At 45.3% G+C, this 18547-nt stretch overlaps 2 long non-coding RNA genes across 3 annotated transcripts in view; one reads left to right on the top strand and one right to left on the bottom strand.

Annotated features, from left to right (window-relative positions):
• LOC307225577 overlaps positions 1–18547 on the bottom strand; it is a 251855-nt gene that overhangs the window by 97093 nt on the left and 136215 nt on the right. The window lies entirely within an intron of this gene.
• Positions 293–17063, top strand: LOC307225579. Its single transcript, XR_013843088.1, has 7 exons — positions 293–481; positions 913–1069; positions 2553–2695; positions 3850–3908; positions 5399–5542; positions 11390–11654; positions 16952–17063. It is a non-coding gene; the product is annotated as an uncharacterized lncRNA (long non-coding RNA).

Genomic DNA, 18547 nt, shown 5'->3' with positions numbered 1-18547 from the left:
ATGTCAAATAATCCTACCTCCATATGTGCTTTGATAGGTTCTGATGTGGCTTTACTGACACAGAAAGCAGTCTTGCAGTGGAAGAGAACAATCACAGTAAATAATATGCGCTCAATATGCCGTGACAGTAAAAAATGGGAAAGGCTTTTTAAGAATTCTTAGAAAAGGGATTTAAAAATATCATGATAATTGCACAAAGAGTATCTGAATTTGGAACAGTCTGTACATTTCTGATAGCTTGTTTCCAAAAGGATATATTGGAAATAAGGAAGGTAACATAAATGATCCAAGGGAATCTATCAGTTCTTAACTAACAATGCCATTCTATTCTTGTCTACCCAAATGTAAGTCCCCTTATGCAGAGCTCTGCAGCCTAAGAAAGAATTAGGATGTGTGCTCCAGCACATCCAACAACATCTGGAGGGCCACAGATTCCCCACTCCTGCATCAAACTGTTGAGAATGGTTGCTTTGCAAGTAAGGTTAGTGAAGGGAGAATGTAATGTAAGATGGTATGGGAAGTGTGACTGCAGAAATATGCTTTCTTCTCTCTCCCACACATGCACAAATACTCAAGGTCATCAAGTGAGAACTGAGAGACTGTTTTGGAAAAGAACATATGGAACTCAATGAGCGAGGATGTCATGATGGCCACAAATAAACATGGTAATAGCTTTTTTAAAGGATTAGTTGTGTTAATGAAGGATAGGTCAACTGGGAGAAGAACACACAAGTACTGGTGCCAATGTAGTTTTTTATCTCTTTTTGTCTCTAAGGTCAGAGTTATGCTATAGCTTTATGATAAAACTGGCAAAAGATATAATCCATTTTCATCACTGCCTTCTAGTCATAATCGTTAGAAATGCAATCTTCGTTTTCATTTATAATAAACTGGAGGGTGTTGATTCCATAGGGGAAGACAAGCCTGCTGGCAAACTTCCTGGGGAAGGCTTTGCCAACCTGATGCCCTCCAGATGTTTTGGACTGCAACTCCCATCAGCCCAAGCAAGCACAGTTTAGGAAAGCCTGTTCTAGGAGATGTGGCTGGCCTCTAGGGACAAATTGCTGAGGTAGGTAATTGGAAAGGTAACAGCCTTCCATGCATCCATATAAGATGTGCCCCAAAGGAAGGATGAATGCACATAATTCCGAGGACAAGGGTAGCCAACGTGGTGGTCTCTAGATGCTGTGGACCACAATTGCGTCTCGAGGCCCCAAGACCCACCCCCAAAATAAATACACATGGACACTTATATTAGATTAAGTTTTGGGTAAATTTTTGGCAAAATTTTTGGCCACAACTTTATTGAAATACAATCACGTGAGCGGTATTGGCTTAGGCATTAACTCCCCACTATAACTGGCTCCACCTCTCAGGGTCAAATGGGGTAAACCAGACGAGGGAGCTAGGTCGATGAGGACCAACCTAAGCTCACCCCAGGGTTCCTGTGGTCCTGGCATGGCCCTAGCCCCTCAAGCGGACTTCGGACGAGATCCAGGACCCCCAGATTCCTTTAATGGAATACCCAGCTCCTGGAGGGGCAGGTGACGGCCGCACCTCCCCTCCCCACAATCCAACTGAGCCAATGCCTAACCGCCACCTTACAAGTTGTGACGATTTGCTAAGGGGTAGGCAAAAACCAAATGGCTAAAGCCAATCTGCCAAATGGAAAAATTCCTACCCAGCCCCTGTTCCAAAACAGGCGACCCAAACCAAAGCAAGGCCAAGCGACTCTAACTAAACTATGGAGGGTGGGTGGCTGTTCAACAGTGTGAAGCAAGTGCCCCTCCTTGCATCACACTGCTGTTTTTAAAGCCCCTGGGATCACGTCACCACTGGCTATTGGCTAAAATTGCCTGGTGTGATCCCAGGGGAATGGCCAGGACTTCTTGTTCCTCCCCCCCCCCCATTTTAACCCTGTCAGGTGAGCTCTTGGGTCCCGTGTGCAACCAGGACCCTCTGTTATGAGGATCCCATCTCTCATCAGCGCCAGCCAGCATGGCCAATGGAGTTGCAGTCCATGTGGGCAATTACTGTCTGGGAAAGCCCCATAGCAAGTGCAGAAAACCATTTGTCTAGACCTAATAGCTTACGGATGCCCCATTCTTGAACTTTAAATTCATATGGGATGTTATGTGAGAATGTGTAACTGGCCTGAAGGAGTCCAAAGGGTTGAAATGGTCCAAGTGGCACTTGAACGCACATTCATCTGGCTGTAACCTTAGGCTGATAAAAGGTAGACTGTTGGAGTGGTGTTCCATCACAAGTCACCTTGACAATACTAGTGGAATAGGTTGTCTAAAGTCCTGCTGAAAACCTAGGGTCACACTTTTCTGTAGCCCATAAGCTCCATGCTCTATTCATTCTTCTGTAATGGGTTTTATTAAAAGAAACTTCAAATGCATCTCTCTTAGCTAGTGTCCTCTCCTGTCTTGTGTGCTGCTGCTGATTGGAATTTCAATTAAAATATATTTTTCAATTATATCTATTATAATAAACTATACGAGCACGTGTTTTTGCATCCTCCATTTATGCCTAATTAATCATTCTAGGACTGCCAGTACAGGGAGCAGCAAAGTCAACCTCATCTGTGAGAAGTACTAAAAGCAAGACATATTTATTATGCTTAACTGCTTAAATTATAAAAAGGGCACGCTTACAGCTCAGTGGGAATTTGTGTGTGTTATGTTTGCAAGTAAGTGCTTTCCCTGATTGACTAAAGAAGCATCTTAAAGTCTTTAAAGGATAACAGGGCTCTGTTGCTGAGTAACTTACTTTTTTAAAAAAGTTAATTAAGCTTTTGGTCTGATATACTGTTTCCTACTTGGAACAGACAAGGTATTGCTTCACTTGGAAAACTTAAAAGTGGAAACTGCTTCCCCAAAGCTGATAATCTTTCTTATCAGATTAATGCAACATTTATATTTAGAGTGAAACAGCAACAACCCAATATTACAATGAATGGCTAACAACTCTACCCAACCCCCCAAACTGAAAAAGGCAGGATTTAATATGGAATGCTAACACAAAAATTATGGCAACCAACCAGTTACTAAATGAAAATGAACACTCAATCCCAACCAACCAACCAATGACCCGACCCTCATCTCTCTAAATTAAAACAGTCAAGATTTCATATATTACACTTACACAAAATGGTTTCAAAATAACTAGCTATCAACTGACCCAGTATTCTTTTGTCCCCTGACTACATCTTCTAAGGTCACAGCCTCACCTTTAATCAATGGACAATTTGCATACTTTTAAATTACTTTGCATATGTTAATACATTATAGCTGGTTTTAACTCTGAGAAGTGGCAGCCTTGGTACACATAGGGACCATTGTGAAATAATATAATCCCATTTTTCCCATTTTCAAATGTAGATTTATATCCCCGAAAGCATAAGCATTTTCATTGCAATTTATAGTAGCTTCCATGCAGTAGTTATAACAGGCAGAACGTGTGAGGGGAAAGAAGGAGAAATGAGCTCATAAAAGCCTCTGAAAAAATATACACTCCTGATCACGTGCAACGTAAGAGAAGAGACATAAATAATCTCACTTGATGGGTCCAGAAAAGACTATGCTGCAGATATGACTGCACGCAATTGTTTATACACTCCTTTGCAGAGAGTTTTTCTACAGAGAAAAAGGCCCCCCTATATTTTTCCTTCCTCTGCAATCATTAGACATTGACAGTACTCAAGAGTAATGGGGGCTGGGGCATTTGGGGACTGATAGGTTGGAAGGCAGAAAGACTGACTGAAGATGAAGCCAGAGCCAATGACAGCTGCAACCAACTATTTCTACCTTTGTCCCTGTCTTCCTGTCTGCTGATTTCTACAAGGGCAACACTGAGCCTAAGGAGGAGAAGGCTGCGAGCCAGTGCCACCTCCTGAAATGATTGTGAGTAAGAAGGTAGGCAGGTGGGTGGGGATGCCTGGGCCAGCCCAAGACATTTTGCCACCTGAGGCAAGCCCCATCCCTGCCAGGGAAGAAAGGATGGCTGAAGGTCTACATCAGGAACAAGGGGGGGGGGGAGAGAGATAAAGATATCCATTGGGAACAAGGGTGGGAGGACAGCAGCAGCACCTCCTATTTGACAAGAGGGGGTGTTGCTGAGGAGATTTGACCTCCAAGGAGCATGCTGTATAGTAGCTGCACAAGGCAAGACTCTTCAGAATCAGATGGAACTATATTGTTCTTGCCAACACAGCAGAAGGCATGAATGTAATGTTGATGCTTCTCAATCAAGATGCAGCAGGTGCTGCACGTAGGAGATGTAGAGTTCATTCTTATATCTTCCTCATGCATTCAAAATAATGCACGACAGCTTAAACTGGAGACAGAGGCCATACACAAATGCTCATTGCCCCTGCCCTCAGAATCCCTGCTCATGCCTAGAACACCCCCTCTCTCCCCATCGTTCCTGTGCTGAGCGGAAAGGTTTGAAATGGGTTTGTAAATGCTTTGTTATTCCTCATCAGTTTCTGATTTTGAGCAAGAAGCTGCTGCTCTTTAGACCAAGTTAGAAGGCAGAGGGTATCTGTCAGCAGTCATCAAATCAGCAAGGAAGATCTATCTTCTTTAACAACATTTATGTACCACTTGTTAAAACAAAATACGGTACCTTCAAGTGGTCTACCATTGATAAGATAGGAGCTTTTAGTTCCTTGTGATTGCCTGCAGAACAATAGGAAAGTCTCAGTTTTGTAGTCTCCCTTCTCATTTTCTTATTAAAAGTTGATAAAAAGAAATGTCTCAAATATGCCAAAATGAGGAAATGTTTTATTGTAGATATGTGCCTAACATGTTTCAGCATGATTGCCTTATCAAGAGCTTATTCTCTCATTTCTTTGCAACTTTAACCAAGAAAGCTCTGTTACGAAAGAATTTGCATGGCAAAAGCGGAACTTCCTGGTTTTTGTGCTGACTAAAAGTTAACACAGCGTTATTAATAAATATTGGCTTATTTCTACTAATACCTATACAAGAGCATAGGTGCAACTATGCCCAAGGGACATTATTCATGTGGTCATTGTGTGCTTTGTAAACGTATTCCTAAATACAAGTCCTTCACTAATCCTGTGGATAAAAGGGTTTATTCCGTTTGCCGTTTCTCAACCTCCTGCAGCACCTCCAACATTATGTACACTACAGAATGTGCATGTCACAAACTCTACATTGAAAAAAATGAAAACCTCACTTTTAATCAGTGTCTAGTAGGCGCAGATAAAGTTTTCAATGGGCCTAATTAGTTCTCTTTGTATACAGAACATGTGTAAAAAAAAGTGGGAATCAGTCTGTCTCTTTGTTATCCTTGCATATGTTTACTCATGAGAAAAACCGTTCAATGTGGTAGCGTATATTTTTTTCCCTTTCCTTCTTTCTTTAAGGTGCATTGCTCAATTCACCATCTGGAACTTGTTAGCAGTTCAATAAGGAAAACTTTCTACATTCAATCCTCCTCATGGGGCTGCATAGACTGCTAGTATTCCTGCAAGCTGATTTAGTCATCTGAGAGTGTTTGAAAGCTGAAGGTGTTTATTGGATTCATTTTCAGAATGGCAACTTAGATTTGTTGGTCTGATTTATATTTTTTTAAGGGTGTTGGCACAAACACTTGTGTCTATGTAAATCAAACACACAAGGTAATTTACCTGTCAAGGAGAGGCCCACTCCTCCCACCCCAGCAGTGCATCTTGACATGTCCCTTTGAATGAACGAACAGGGCTGTTGCTTCAAATGGGGTCAAGTTACTAGGGCACTTTCCTGGCAGGTGGGTCAATGTTGCTTCCCGGGAAAGGCGAGGCAGTGGGGAGGTTGGTATGGTGCAAAAACTAGCAGGAATGCCAGATTGGCTCTGCCCATGGGTACAGGAAGCGTCTGGAGTCTCCTGGGAACCTTACGCATATTTTTCTGAGGAAGGCAGGAAGATAATAAATGTGGCAAACCAATTGAACAGTGCCAGGACATATGAGGGAGAACAGCAGTAGCCTATTAAGGCTGCATTCTATACACACTTACCTAGGAGTAAGCCTCATTGAATTCAGTCTGACTTCAAGTGATGCAGGAGATCTGGGTTTCAAAAAATCTGTTTCTTTCATTAAAAACAGTCATAATGTAGTCATATTTGGATCACTGGGGAAGAGTGAATTAATTGCTTTCTCCATGCCTTATCTCCCAACTTAATTTCCCCCTTGAAGCTATTAACAGTGGAGGAGGAAGGGGAAATACATGCAGTTTATGTCAGGGAAACTGCATAGGGCAAAGGGTTAAATCGCCCCTCACACAGCTTTATTACCCTGATCCAAAAAAACATGGGTTTTTAATTAAAGGAAAGGACATAGGGAAATCCATCCTATGTAGTATGAATATCTGAGTGGGTGTTTTTACATATTGTACGTTATAATAATAATATAATAATAATTTATTATTTATACCCCGCCCATCTGGCTGGGCCTCCCCAGCCACTCTGGGCGGCTTCCAAAAGAATATTAAAATACTATGATACATCAAACATTAAAAGCATCCCTGAACAGGGCTGCCTTCAGATGTCTTCTAAAAGTCTGGTAGTTGTTGTTCTCTTTGACATCTGGTGGGAGGGCATTCCACAAGGAGGGCGCCACTACCGAAAAGGCCCTCTGCCTGGTTCCCTGTAACTTGGCTTCTCGCAGTGAGGGAACCGCCAGAAGGCCCTTGGTGCTGGACCTCAGTGTCCGGGTAGAACGATGGGGGTGGAGACGCTCCTTCAGGTATACTGGACCGAGGCCGTTTAGGGCTTTAAAGGTCAGCACCAACACTTTGAATTGTGCTCGGAAACATACTGGGAGCCAATGTAGGTCTTTCAAGACCGGTGTTATATGGTCTCGGTGGCCGCTCCCTGTCACCAGTCTGGCTGCTGCGTTCTGGATTAGTTGTAGTTTCCGGGTCACCTTCAAAGGTAGCCCCACGTAGAGTGCATTGCAGTAATCCAAGCGGGAGATAACCAGAGCATGCACCACTCTGGCGAGGCAGTCCACAGGCAGATAGGGTCTCAGCCTGCGTACCAGATGGAGCTGGTACACAGCTGCCCTGGACACGGATTTAACCTGTGCCTCCATGGACAGCTGTGAGTCCAAAATGACTCCCAGGCTGCGCACCTGGTCCTTCAGGGGCACAGTTACCCCATTCAGGACCAGGGAGTCCTCCACACCTGCCCGCCTCCTGTCCCCCAGAAACAGTACTTCTGTCTTGTCAGGATTCAATCTCAATCTGTTAGCCGCCATCCATCCTCCAACCGCCTCCAGACACTCACACAGGACCTTCAGCGCCTTCACTGGTTCTGATTTGAAAGAGAGGTAGAGCTGGGTATCATCCGCATACTGATGAACACCCAGCCCAAAGCCCCTGATGATCTCTCCCAGCGGCTGCATGTAAATGTTGAAAAGCATGGGGGAGAGGACAGAACCCTGAGGCACCCCACAAGTGAGAGCCCAGGGGTCTGAACACTCATCCCCCACCACCACTTTCTGAACACGGCCCAGGAGGAAGGAGCGGAACCACTGTAGGACAATGCCCCCAGCTCCCAGCCCCTCAAGACGGTCCAGAAGGATGTTATGGTCGATGGTATCAAACGCCGCTGAGAGATCCAGCAGAACTAGGAAACAGCTCTCACCTTTGTCCCTAGCCCGCCGGAGATCATCAACCAGTGCGACCAAGGCAGTTTCAGTCCCATGATGAGGCCTGAATCCCGACTGGAAGGGATCCAAATGGTCCGCTTCTTCCAGGCGTGCCTGGAGTTGTTCAGCAACCACTCGCTCAATCACCTTGCCCAAGAATGGAAGATTTGAGACTGGGCGATAGCTGGCCATCGTGGCCGCATCTAAAGATGGTTTTTTAAGAAGTGGTTTGATAACCGCCTCTTTCAGCGGGTCTGGGAAGGCTCCCTCACGGAGGGAAGCATTCACCACCCCACGAAGCCCATCGCCCAGTCCTTCCCGGCTAGCTTTTATAAGCCAGGATGGGCAAGGATCAAGGAGACAGGTGGTTGGTTTCACTCGTCCAAGCAGCCTGTCCACATCCTCGGAGGTAACAGATTGGAATTGATCCCATGCAATTTGACTAGACAGGACTCTAGCACTCTCCCGCCCCGGCCCTGCTCCCACGGTGGCGTCTACCTCTTCCCGAATCTGAGCGACTTTATCTGCAAAAAACTTTGCAAAATCATTGCAGGAGATCATGTGGCCCGTACTGGGCCCTGATGTAGCAGGTGGTTCCGCTAAATTGCGGACCACCTCTAAAAGTCTCCTGCTGCTGTTTTCTGCAGATGCAATAGAGGCGGTGAAGAAAGTCTTCTTCGCCGTCGCTACCGCCACTTGGTAGGCTCGACATTGAGCTCTAACCTGTGTCCGGTCAGCTTCAGAATGAGTTATCCGCCACCGGCGCTCTAGCCGTCTCAACGATTGTTTCATTGCCCTCAGATCCGTGGAAAACCACGGGGCTCTCCGGGCTCCATGCAATCGGAGAGGGCGCTTCGGAGCCAAACAGTCAATAGCCCTGGTTAACTCCACATTCCAGCGGGCCACCAGGGAATCAGCTGAAAGGCCATCAACATGGGATAAAGCATCCCCTACCACTCTCTGGAAACCATTTGGATCCATTAAGTGGCGGGGGCGGACCATCCGAATCGGTCCCACCTCCCTGCAGAGGGGAAGGGTCGCGGAGAAGTCCAGTTGCACCAGGAAGTGATCTGACCATGGCACTTCTTTTGTTTCACTTTTAGTTAGTGTCAGGTCACCAACATCCGTAGAGGTAAACACCAGGTCCAAGGCATGTCCGCGGCTATGGGTTGGGCCAAACTTATTCAGGGACAGCCCCATGGAGGCCATGCTTTCCATGAAGTCCCGAGCGGCCCCTTGTAAGGTCGTGTCGGCATGGATATTAAAATCCCCTAGGACAATCAAACTAGGTGTCTCCAGGAGAACATCCGCCACGACCTGAAGCAGCTCGGGCAGGGAATCCTTGGTGCAGCGGGGAGGTCGGTACACCAAAAGGAATCCTGTACTGCCCCTATTGCCCAACTTCCAGAACATGCACTCAGAGAACTGGGTCTTCCCAATAGGACGCCTGGTGCAAACTAATGACTTCCTAAAAATCACTGCAACCCCCCCTCCCCGCCCACAAGGCCTGGGTTGCTGTGCGTAAGAGAAACCTGGTGGACAAGCAGCAGCAAGAACAGGCCCATCCGCTTCATTCAACCAAGTCTCTGTTACACATGCCAGGTCAAATCCCCCATCCATGATCAGGTCATGGATGGCAGTGGTCTTATGAATCATTGACCTGGCATTGCACAGCAGCACCTTCAGGTCATGTGGGTATCCCTTGCTGATTCTAGTATCCATCTGGTCAGGACCAGACCTGGAGGCAGGGATAGTCCTCAGACAACGACTAAACCTGCCTCCTCTGTAATGACATGGTCTGGTCTTAGCGTAACTCCTCCTCCTACCCGAGATCACTGAGATCGGTTGTCCCAACGCATCCCCCCCTGTGGAACATGCCACAGCCATTTTGTTGGCTGGGACCCACTCCCCGGCAGCCCTGACCCCTCCCCTTAAGAACAAAATAAGACCTTAAAACAATGAAAACAAAACAAAAAAGAAACCCCAAAAAACAAAAAACAATACAAATAAAAAACTCCAAAAATTACAAATCCATCAAAATCAAAACAAATTCCCAACTAAACATCCATCCCACCCCCACCCCATCCCTGCATATACAGTAATAATAATGACAATAATAATAATAATAAAGAAATAAAAAGGAAAAGGAAAATTTTAAAACATTTTAAAAAGAACTCTGCACCCCTCCGGATCCCCCTGGGCCGCAGCAGCAGTGACAGCAATCGTCCCTGTGAGGCCTGTCAGGCCCCGCCTAGGCCAGATGGTGAGTGGCAGGAAGGAGCAGGGCCCCCAGACACCCACGCAGGAGAGTCCTCCTGGGCAGCAGAGCACAGCAGTCCCTGTGAGGCTTCAGGCCCCACCCCAGGCCAGATGGTGAGTGGCAGGAAGGAGCAGGGCCCTCAGACACCCACACAGGAGAGTCCTCCTGGGCAGCAGAGCACAGCAGTCCTTATGGGGCTTCAGGCCCCGCCCCAGGCCAGATGGTGAGTGGCAGAAAGGAGCAGGGCCCTCAGACACCCACGCAGGAGAGTCCTCCTGGGCAGCAGAGCACAGCAGTCCCTGTGAGGCTTCAGGCCCCACCCCAGGCCAGATGGTGAGTGGCAGGAAGGAGCAGGGCCCTCAGACACCCACGCAGGAGAGTCCTCCTGGGCAGCAGAGCACAGCAGTCCTTATGGGGCTTCAGGCCCCGCCCCAGGCCAGATGGTGAGTGGCAGGAAGGAGCAGGGCCCTCAGACACCCACGCAGGAGAGTCCTCCTGGGCAGCAGAGCACAGCAGTCCTTATGGGGCTTCAGGCCCCGCCCCAGGCCAGATGGTGAGTGGCAGGAAGGAGCAGGGCCCTCAGACACCCACACAGGAGAGTCCTCCTGGGCAGCAGAGCACAGCAGTCCTTATGGGGCTTCAGGCCCCGCCCCAGGCCAGATGGTGAGTGGCAGGAAGGAGCAGGGCCCTCAGACACCCACACAGGAGAGTCCTCCTGGGCAGCAGAGCACAGCAGTCCTTATGGGGCTTCAGGCCCCGCCCCAGGCCAGATGGTGAGTGGCAGGAAGGAGCAGGGCCCTCAGACACCCACACAGGAGAGTCCTCCTGGGCAGCAGAGCACAGCAGTCCTTATGGGGCTTCAGGCCCCGCCCCAGGCCAGATGGTGAGTGGCAGGAAGGAGCAGGGCCCTCAGACACCCACGCAGGAGAGTCCTCCTGGGCAGCAGAGCACAGCAGTCCCTGTGAGGCTTCAGGCCCCACCCCAGGCCAGATGGTGAGTGGCAGGAAGGAGCAGGGCCCTCAGACACCCACGCAGGAGAGTCCTCCTGGGCAGCAGAGCACAGCAGTCCTTATGGGGCTTCAGGCCCCGCCCCAGGCCAGATGGTGAGTGGCAGAAAGGAGCAGGGCCCTCAGACACCCACGCAGGAGAGTCCTCCTGGGCAGCAGAGCACAGCAGTCCCTGTGAGGCTTCAGGCCCCACCCCAGGCCAGATGGTGAGTGGCAGGAAGGAGCAGGGCCCTCAGACACCCACGCAGGAGAGTCCTCCTGGGCAGCAGAGCACAGCAGTCCTTATGGGGCTTCAGGCCCCGCCCCAGGCCAGATGGTGAGTGGCAGGAAGGAGCAGGGCCCTCAGACACCCACGCAGGAGAGTCCTCATACGTTGACATTGTCAATCAAAGTTTAGTCCTTTATTTATTGTTAGCTTTACTAATCAAGTCTCCAATTCTTCCCCATGGCTTCTTGTAGCAATGGCTCCAATTTCTGGAAAGCCACGATAAGCGAATGTGGGCTTTGGCACGGAATTAAATGCTAAGCAAACATTGGAAGCAATCCACTAAGCACAGAAGCTGCCCATCTGTATTCATTTCCATGGGGGTCTATGCAGGGCAATGATGTCTGAGCACCAGTGGTGCCCTGTGGATTGCATCAATGGCCTGGACTCGTTAAGAGCGATGTTGCTTAATGGCAGCGGTGACAGAAACTGCCTTCCAGATGACTTGAGTCTTTGTAGGTCAGTTTTCTTCAAATTAGGTCTCTTCCTCAAGGCGCATTATCTTAAATTGCAGGTGATATAACCAGTAATGCCAGCTACTAACCCACATTTCAGTAATCCCATTATGCTTATAGCAGAGGGCTAAGTGTCCGGGAAATTGCAATCCAAATGGTATGAAATGAATGAAGTAAATATTGTTCACTTCTCCCATTCTGAAGGGTTCTCATGTTCCATATTCTTGTTCTTATGATTCCGTCCCCTCCATGAAAGCAGTTCCTTCACTGTTGTATTAGAATGGTATGAACTATGGGTGGCCTTGTCTAACTTTGGAAATACTCCTGTGCAATGGCAGACCTACCGTTTTGGGGGCCTGAAGCTTGAACTGTTATGGGGACCCCTTTGCAACCTACAACAAGGTCTCGATAACCACTGTTATCTTATTCAATGGGGTGGTTCCAAGACAGATCACCGCAACTTAAAAAAATTGATCACTACATCCTACTACATTAACTACTTCCTCTCCTTCCTTGGAGGTTTTTAAGCAGAGGTTGGATACCTGTCTCATGGATGCTTTAGCTGAGATTCTTGCATTGCAGGGGGTTGGACTAGATAATGACCCTTGGGTACCTTCCAACTCTATGTTTCTATGATCTCAGATTTTGATTTAAATTGCTGTACAGTGGTACCTTGGGTTACATACGCTTCAGGTTACAGACTCCACTAACCCAGAAATATTACCTCGGGTTAAGAACTTTGCTTCAGGATGAGAACAGAAATCATGCTCCAGTGGGAAGAAATATTCAGAACCCTGTGGATATTAGAAAGTGCTTCCAGAGATACTTCAAAAAATTATATACTCAAGGGCCACAAGACGAGGTTGAGATCAAACAATTTTTGGAAAAAAATGGACTACCTAAATTGTCACAAGAAAATAGATCAATCCTGAATTGCAAAATAACACGACAAGAGATTGAACAAGCCATTCAGAACATGCAATTGGGCAAATCCCCAGGGCCAGATGGGCTGACCTCCAAGTATTATAAGACATTGAAAGACTATCTGATACAACCACTGATGGAGGTTAGCAACGAAATTATGGAGGGGAAGAGGGCGCCGGAATCGTGGAAGGAAGCTTTTATCACATTGATACCAAAATCGGAAGCTGAAAAGACACAAGAACTATCGTCCCATCTCTCTTTTAAACGTGGATTATAAAATATTTGCAGACATTCTGGCAAGTAGATTTAAAAAATTATTAAATGAAGTAATTCACAAGGACCAGGCAGGCTTTCTCCCAGGTAGACACCTGTTTGCTAATACAAGGAACATCATTGACATTTTGGAACTTTTGCAAACAGATATAAATACAAAAGCAGTGTTAATTTTTATAGATGCGGAGAAGGCCTTTGATAATATTTCCTGGAAATTTATGAAGGGAAATTTAAAAGAAATGGGAGTGGGACGGGGTTTTGAGAATGGGATTGATGCAATATATTCAGAACAAAAGGCTAAACTGATAGTTAACAATGTGGTTACAGAAGAGTTTAAAATTGAAAAAGGAACACGACAAGGTTGCCCTATTTCCCCTCTGTTATTTATTTCGGTTCTGGAGGTGCTCTTGAATATGATTAGAGGGGACCGGTTGGTGGAAGGAATTCAGGTCGGAGCGAAACAATATAAACTTAAAGCTTTTGCAGATGACCTAGTTTTGACCTTGCAGGAGCCAGAATCTAGTACGAAAAGAGTATTACAATTGATTCAAGACTTTGGTCGGGTGGTGGGATTTAAATTAAACAAACAGAAAACCAAGGTATTGGGGGGAAAATTGACAGATACAGAGTCAGAATGGTTTCAGAGAGAGACAGAATTAAATGTGGTTAAAAAAGTAAAGTACCTAGGGGTAAACATAACAGCAAAAAATCTGAATCTATTTAAGGACAATTATGAAAAATGCTGGTCAGAAGTTAAGAGAGATTTAGACAGTTGGACAAAATTGAAACTTTCTTTGTTAGGCCGAATTGCTGCTATCAAGATGAATGTATTGCCAAAAATGTTGTTTTTGTTCCAAACACTACAGATTGTGGACAAGACGGAGTGCTTCCGGAAGTGGCAGAGAGATATATCTAAGTTTGTCTGGCAGGGCAAAAAGCCCAGAATTAAGTTTAAGATACTAACTGACGCGAAAGAAAGAGGGGGCTTTGCCCTGCCAGACCTAAAGTTGTACTATGAGGCCGCAGCTTTCTGCTGGCTAAAAGACTGGCTACTTCTCGAAGACACTGACGTACTGGATCTGGAAGGTTTCAACAACGCTTTTGGTTGGCATGCATACTTATGGTATGACAAGGTTAAAATCAATAAGGCCTTTAAGAACCATATTGTCAGGAAAGCAGTGTTTAATGTCTGGACAAAATATAAAGACTTATTGGAAAATAAAACTCCAAGGTGGCTATCACCTCTGGAAGCTAAGGCCCGAAAAAGACCCAATATGGAGGCCAAATGGCCAAAATACGGGGAAATATTAGAAAAAGATGGAGACAATTGGAAATTGCAGAGTTTGGAGAAAATGAAGGATAAAGTGCGAGACTGGTTACACTACGCTCAGATTAAAGAAGTTTTTAAAAATGACAAAAAGTTAGGGTTCCAGGTGGAGAAATCGAAATTAGAAACAGAACTGTTAGAACCTAAGACCAAGGTACTTTCAAGAATGTATAACTTGCTGTTAAAATGGAACACACAAGATGAAATGGTTAAATCGGCTATGATAAAGTGGGCACAGGATATTGGGTATAACATTATGTTTGAGGACTGGGAAAGGTTGTGGACCACTGGGTTGAACTTCACTGCATGTAATGCTTTGAAGGAAAATGTAATGAAAATGATATATAGATGGTACATGACCCCAGTTAAACTTGCCAAAATATACCATTTGTCTGATAACAAATGCTGGAAATGTAAAGGAAATGAAGGAACATTCTTTCACCTCTGGTGGACGTGCCCTAGAGTGAAGGCCTTCTGGGAAATGATATAAAATGAGTTGAAAAAGGTATTTAAGTATACTTTCCCCAAGAAACCAGAGGCCTTCCTCCTGGGTATTGTCGGCCAGAGGGTGATAAAGAAGGACAGAACTTTTTTCCTGTATGCAACAACGGCAGCAAGGATACTCATCGCTAAGCATTGGAAAACCCAAGATCTACCCACACTGGAAGAATGGCAGGTGCAACTGATAGACTATATGGAATTGGCTGAGATGACTGGCAGAATCCGAGACCTGGGAGAGGAGAGAGCTGAAGAAGATTGGAAGAAATTTAAGATTTACCTACAAAAATACTGTAATTTGGTTGAATGTTAAAGAGGATGCTAGATCATAAATAATTAAGCACCACTAAATTAGATGTAATCTGGATGATAAAGGAGATTCAGGAAAGTATAATTTTTTTTTTGGAGAATTATTAGATTAAATTAAACAATGAGATTTAAGAATGTAAATAAGTTGATAAATTGCTGGAAAAAGTTTTACAATGATGCAAGTGGGAGCGAGAGACGTGAGGGAGTCCAAAGAAGTTATGAAAAAGATGTCATGATACATGTTATATTGTTTATTATTTTTGCATTTTTGTATTTAAAAAATCTCAATAAATATTTATAAAAAAAAAGAAAAGAAATCATGCTCCAGTGGTGCAGCGGCAGCAGGAGGCCCCATTAGCTAAAGTGGTACCTCAGGTTAAGAACAGTTTCAGGTTAAGAACGGACCTCTGGAACGAATTAAGTACTTAACCCGAGGTACCACTGTACTGGATTATCTCACATGTCAAAGTCACTGGTGTGAACAAAAGTTTCTTATGCCTTACAATTTTCAAGTTTTTGCAACTCAAATTGGATCTACTCGACCCATTTTTTTAAAAGCAATGTGGAGTAAAGTAACTTCTGGAGCCCCTCTGAGATTAGGAGCCCTGAAGCTTAAGCTTCATTAGTTTCACAGTAGATCTGCCCCTGCTCCTGTGCATCTGTTGGTCTGTTGCAATCAGGGCCATAGCTACTGGGAACTAGTCAGGTTTTTGGTCCTGGGTGAAGCCCCCATTGAAGCTCCCAGCCTGTGTGTGTGTGTGTGTGTGTGTGTGTGTGTGTGCAAATGTGCATGGGGGTTCCAAACTGGGACTTTGACCCAAGGGAAATAAAGCCTAGTTTCACCCCTGGTTGCAACCACCTTTACTTAGACCTGGAGGACAGCCGTAACCCAACAAACTAGTCACAGGCCTATTTGGCACATTTCATAGGCATGAAACCCATGGCCTTTGGTGGCAGGTATAGGCTCTGGAGCAGTGCTATTTTTCTAGCAAAAGAGGTGCCAGAACTCACCATGAACACCTCTCTTGTTCTCTTAGAATGGCAATGGCGCCATTCTAGAATGTGAGGTGCCAGAACTAAGTTCCGGTGAGTACCTGCTGGAAAAAAGCCGTGACTATTACATGGGGATGGAGGGGAATTTGATTCCATTCACATTTAAAGATGAACATTCCAAAACCATACACAAACACATCTTTCAAAATCCAAAATATGTGCTGCCCTTCTCCAGCTATGTAATGTGTACAAAAATGCATATACTAGGGTAAAGTGTGCATTAAAATGCTTACATTTGTGAGAGTAGCATGCAAATGCTTGACCACAGAATTGGGCAAGCTTGAGCACAGTAGTTTACTCCAGTACTGGATTACTGCAATGGGCTTCCCTTTGAAAACTGATGCAGAAATGAGGGCAACTGAACTTACAATTGGAAAAATGAGAAACTAAGAGACAGACTTGCCCATCCTTGATGACTAGTTAGTCTAAACTAGCCCATAGTGGTGGGAGTTTCTCATGGCTTTTGTGATTTCTATTAACCATAAGACATTTACATGGAATTGTGAGAACCACTGTAGAGGCTCTGAAACAAATGCACAACTATAGGAGTCATGGAGAGAAAGAGTAAGAGAGAAAATGAAACATTTCTTCTTCAATTTACTTCAGCAATGCCTTTTTCACAAGAGTGATGTATAAGGAATTTTTGTATGTTCGTTTCAGAATTTCATCCATACCCATTACTGAAACTCTTACTTGGTTTGCCTTTCATTTGTCAAAATCTAGTTTGCTTCATGTTTTATTCATTAGTAATTACTTTGTTAAAGTACTCACATTCATCTTGAGTTCTTTCTTTCTTTCTTTCTTTCTTTCTTTCTTTCTCTCTCTCTCTCTCTTTCTCTCTTTCCTTCTCTCTTTCTTTTAATTTTTGCAAAAGCAATGGTGGCAGTAGTGCAATGAGCTGTCTTTTGTCTCAGCAGCCAACACCCCCATTCCCAAGAACACCTCAGAACAACATCCAGAGCATCCTAGGAAGAACAAAATGGCAGCCACTGGGAGTGTCCAGTGTCAGAAGTTAAGTCAAAAGAAAAAGGGAAATTGAAGACAGTTCTCACACCACAGCAGAACCACAAATGGAAGAAATTGGTTCCCAAACAGACTCCTCTGCATTCATTTCCCAACATATGGAAATTGGGCTGAACGGGTCCTGTTCTGTTCAGTTTCCCACTCGTTCTGAAACAAATGCACACCCTTCATTTGCAGTATGCTATTCTGTTTCTTGTAACCACTGTAAGGCTCTCTGCAGCATGGAGCATGGGAGCCCTTTCAGTTCTGCACCACAGTGGTATGTGGGCAGAAAGCGCTGATTGCGCTGCTCTTTCCATGCCATGGGCCACCCCTGCAAGGTTCATGGTGTTCACGTAAAGACCTCATTCTCATTCCTAATATATGTAGTTAAAACAGCCTTCCTCTCCAAAGGCTTATAAAAAATTAAAAAGGATCGATAAAGTATGCTTTGGAAGAAAAATGGTTTGTCTAGGCAATGTAATTCTCATTATCCAAATCTTCTGAAATGAAACCTCCTGGGGCAAAAGGCTGAGCAATTTGGGGCATATGCAGCTTATTTTCAGGTATATAAGCCTTTTGGCAGTCACATTTAAGTGGTGTTTGTTTTGGTTCGGTTTGTTCTGCTTCCACATTCATTCGCAGGGTTTACGAGAAAAACTTCGTGTTTCTGTGGTGAAGCACAGAAATAGATTCATTTGCTTTGTGCTCTCCTTTCTCACAGGCATTTGGCAGAGCGGTTCACATGGCTAAGGAGGGGCATGTTTCTGAATGAGAGGTCTAGCCCAAGGCAGCAACAGAGCACTGCTGCTAGCATATTTCTCTCTCTCTCTCTCTCTCTATATATATATATATATATCACAATATCCCCTTTGGGTAGTAATAAATTGCAAACGTTTATGAACTTTAGTTACTGGAAACGAGAGGAAGTTACCCATAGGTTATGCAGATCCTCATATACTGTTGTTGTTGTTGTTTTTTTACTTACCACCCCCACACAAAAACCACATACAATATTGTTCACAAGTCCACAGTCCTCTTCAAGCACTCACAATTACATGTGAGGGCTTGGACCGGATAGGGGCAATGTGTGTGTATGTGTGTTTTCTGGCTAGCCACCCCTGTCCAGGAGTGGCTGGTGTGGTGGGGCAGTGCTGTGCAGGCCATTCCACTGTGTTGGCTGCTTCTGCCAATATCCCTGTGCACACTGCCCCTGCCCCTCCTCTCCTGATCTCCACACATTTAGGTCTGCATTGAGATTCTAACTGCATGGTTAGTGTTAAGTTGTGGGTGAACATATCAGACGACACAGCGATTCTTCAAACAGCTCTTGTTTATTCACAGGCCAGAACAGAACTGAACTGAAGGGTTCAGCCAACCTAGCTCCACTAGAACGCAACAGTAACCATTTTCTGTAACTATCCAATCACTGAACGCCACTTTCAATCCCTTATTTGCATATGTGGACCTGAGTGAAAGCTATCTACAGTATCCCCCTGCTGGCCGGCCCA

This window comes from Podarcis cretensis, assembly GCF_951804945.1.
Source record: "Podarcis cretensis genome assembly, chromosome: 10".
NCBI lineage: Eukaryota > Metazoa > Chordata > Lepidosauria > Squamata > Lacertidae > Podarcis > Podarcis cretensis.
Note: the sequence above shows the minus strand (reverse complement) of the source record. Positions and strands in the feature narration are given on the sequence as shown.